The sequence below is a fragment of the Chrysochloris asiatica genome, unplaced genomic scaffold (assembly GCF_000296735.1).
Source record: "Chrysochloris asiatica unplaced genomic scaffold, ChrAsi1.0 scaffold00611, whole genome shotgun sequence".
Classification (NCBI taxonomy): Eukaryota; Metazoa; Chordata; class Mammalia; order Afrosoricida; family Chrysochloridae; genus Chrysochloris; species Chrysochloris asiatica.
Window position 1 is genome coordinate 60901 of NW_006409129.1, and position 4052 is coordinate 64952.

General features: G+C 35.9%; 1 protein-coding gene across 1 annotated transcript in view; it reads right to left on the bottom strand.

Moving 5' to 3' along the window:
• LOC102814697 (olfactory receptor 8K3-like) overlaps positions 1–4052 on the bottom strand; it is a gene marked incomplete at its 3' end in the record, with an annotated part of 28853 nt that overhangs the window by 23775 nt on the left and 1026 nt on the right. The gene's annotated exons all lie outside the window — the stretch shown is intronic.

Genomic DNA, 4052 nt, shown 5'->3' on the forward strand with positions numbered 1-4052 from the left:
TTAATGAACATGGGATTGTGCTAAGAATACTCTGGAAGAGAGAGCAAATATGAGGAGAGTCATACCCTATAGAGAACAGTGTTTTGCTTGTACTTTTTTCACAGCAGATTGTGATATGGCTCTTCCTACTAAAGTCAGAACTAAGGGGTTATATTATCCTGTCAGGCTGATTGTTGACAATAAACTAAAATAAGATTATGGAATTTCTCCATGACCATTTTGGAGCCTGTTTATCTATATTGTGTTCACCTGTCTATTTTTTAGGGGGAATCCTAGTGTGGTGATGCTGGTTAAGGAACTGTACCACAAGGGTGGTTTGAACTTTAAAGTGTCGGCGCTTCAAACTCACCAGGGTCTCCTTGGACACCCGATACAGGGTCATTATGAGTAGGAATGAACTCAAAGGCACTTAACAACAACATTTTAATGGAGAGTGCTCCTTAGTGGTGCGATGGTTACGTACTCACAGCTAACCAAAAGGAAGAGAGTTTGAAGCCACAAGCCATTCCACGGGAGTAAGGATGTTATAGAGTAGTGGTTATGAATCGGGCTGTGAACCTTAAGGTCACCAGTTCGAAACTACCAGCGGCACCGCAGGAGAAAGATGAGGCTTTCTGCTCCCGTAAAGATTTACAGCCTCGGAAACCCTGTACAGGGTCGCTACTGACTCAATGGCACTTAACAACAACAATAGTTGTATGGAGTTCTGGTGTGGTGCTGTGGGCTATTGCGAAAACCCTATACAAGGTCACTGTGTGTTGGAACCGACTCGACAGAACTTAACAGCAATGAATGTATATACAGTTATGTCATCAATGTTTTAACTTAAAATCCATTCATGAAAAATGACATGACTAGGGAAAAGCTGTCTGATTAAATTAGAGGTTACTATGACCATGCAAATGGAGTGAAGATTTCTAAACCTTCATTTACTCATAGCAGACCTTTAGAATCTGACAATCATTATGTTTTACTCTACCATGGACAACAATTTCAAGAGGAATGGTATCTCATTCTTTGTCAAAAAGAACATTTACAGATCTTCATTGAAGTACCGTGCTTCTGTGTAAGGATAAAATCCATGTGCCTACAGGGAAGATCAGTGAAAACCACTTTTATTCAAACTGATGTACAAACCACTAATGCCAGTGATAATGAAATTGACGAATTCTACCCATATGTTCAGCCTGAAATTGATGAATATGTAATCTAGATGAACTGATGTTTGTATTGATGTGCTGGTGAGTGGAATGTGAGGATTGGAAACAAAGAGGAAGGAACAACAGTTAGAAAATATGGCCTTGGTGATAGAATATTCTAATATTGTTAGAATAGAACAAGGGGACACTGAATGGTTTAACATCAGGAAAGGATTATGTCCTTTCACTATACTTATTTAATCTGTATACTGAGCAAATAATCTGGGAAGCATTAGGATTGGACGGCAAGCTTTCTCATACTTTGGTTATGTTATCAGGAAGGACCAATCCCTGGAGGAGGACATCATACCTTATCAAGTGGATGGTCAGCAAAAGAGAGGATGACCCTGAAGGAGATGGATTGACATAGTGGCAGTAGCAATGGGAACATGTGTAACAATTGTGAGGCTGGCACATGAACAGTAATTATTTCATTCTATTGTACTCATAGGGGCTCTATGAGTCAGAGCAGACTTGAGATCACTGAACAACAAATACAATGGATTGCTTTATGAAGACGTATGCTTATAGTTGCATGTAGGAAGGCTCTACACATTAAGAAGACATTTAGATAGGTTTATACATTCAAATCTTAACTGATCACAAGGAGTTGTTTGTCTTTGTATATGAAAACATCCTTAGAGATATAGATATAAATATTGCCTCTGATGTACTCCATTTGTAATATATACAAAGGGGTACTTTGAAAACATAAATTATTTGAATCTGTTTATTCTCTAAAGAAAAATTATATCCCAATATTTCCTTGAAGTATTCTTAGGAAGGCTAATTGAAATTAAATATTTCTATGGGTCTATATATTAAATGGAGTCCTGGTGTGGTGCTGTGGGCTAATGCATCAGACTGCAAAGTCATTTGAACTGCAAGGCCAGTGGTTCAAACTCACTAGCCGCTCCTTGGAAACCTTACACAGGGTTGCTATGGGTCAGAGTTGACTCAACAGCAATTCACAACAACAAAATATATTTAAATAACCTCATACGCATATGAAAACTGGACAGTGAATAAGGAAAAGCATAGAAGAATTGATGCATTTGAGCTATGGTGTTGGAGGAGAATACTGAAAGGGCCATGGGCTGCCAAAAGAACTAATAGATCCATTTTGAAAGAAGTACAGCCAGAGTGCTGCTTGGAGGCCAAGATGGCCAAACTTCATCACTCATACTTCAGACATATTGTCAGGAGGGACCACTCACTGGAGAAGGATATCATGTTTGATAAGGTGGAGGGTAAGAGAAAAAGAGGAAGACAACCAATGAGATGGATTGGCCAAGTGGTAGCATCGATGGACTCAACTGTGGCAACAGTAGTGATGTTGGCCCAGGATTGGGCAGTGTTTCATTCTGCTGTGCATAAGGTCACTATGGGTTGATACTGACTCACCTAACAACAACAACAACAAATATATCTAAAAATAACTCAAAAATAGTGTTACCTTGTGCTATTTATCATCTATGTATCTATGTATCTATCTACCTGTCATTTTTGAATGACAGTAATTACTTGAAATAATTACAGGTTCAATGTATATAAAAATCATTACAATTTATTGAATGTTACGAGGAAAGCAATATATAAAACTGCCTTTGAATTTAAAAGGAAACATTTAGTATCTGTGCCCATATATCATAGTAAATGCATAAAAACGTTACATATTATACCTCAATCACTAGAAAATCACTAGGAAATTCCATGGGCTTACCTCTCTGTGCTTCTTCTAGTAAAATAATCAAAATTAAGAACCAAAACCATAGATCCTGATCACAATATAATGCATAATCATCATATCTGAGAAAATAAAGACAACAAAAATTAAGCAAATCTAACTTATTAAACAGTAGTTAATAACTCATTTAACTGAACTCATTAGACAAAAATATATACAAACAACTAAGAAATATCTTCTATACAAAAATAATCATTGATCTCTAGAGATACATGAATAGCAACACATTTATCTAAACATATGTGTCTTCAGACATAAAATGAATGTAATTATTTAGACAAAACCAGATACCGAGGTTTTCCTCTTGAATAGAATAATTTTAATTTCCTAGTGTTTCCATTATCATCACAACATGATAATAATTAAAAAAAAAAAAAAAAACAGAATCTCTAGGGCCCTAAATGAAAGTTGAGGTAGTAATCACGAAGGGGAGGGATTTCAAGATTAGAAAAAAAGACACTTAGCTAGATTTAGATGACTGAAATTTAAAATCATCCTGCTACACCAAATCTTTTAGCAGTGACAATTCACCACCCTGGCACAGACACAAACACACACACACGTACAAACACAATTTCAGAAAATGTTTTTCTCATTGATGAGGAAAACATCAGCCAGTTGAAAGTATTATTACATCTATTGCTTACTTATCCAACACAGGATATACATTTCTGTTTTATATATTTAAAAAATCTATCACTCATCAAAACTTTAAATTTACTATAACAGTTCTTAACAAAAAAGCCGTTTGGACTACAAGGTCAGCAGTTCAAGCTCACCAACTGCTCCTTGGAAACCCTATACAGGGTTGCTATGGGTCAGAACTGACTCAACAGCACTTAACAACAACAACAATTAGGCTTATAATGCAAATTTTCTGTTCAAGGAAGGTAATTTGTATAACTATTTTATTGATGAATCTACTTCAGCACTTAAGAAAAGTGAAAATCAATGAAATACAAAAATATATGTTGAAATCATTTGTACATTTGTGCTTGCTATCCCTTCTAGTACCAAGTGAAAAAAATTTAAAGCCTGTTATATAATTTATATGATTCATATGGTACAGATTGGTTGATTGGTTTGTTATGTGCCATGAAGTAGGT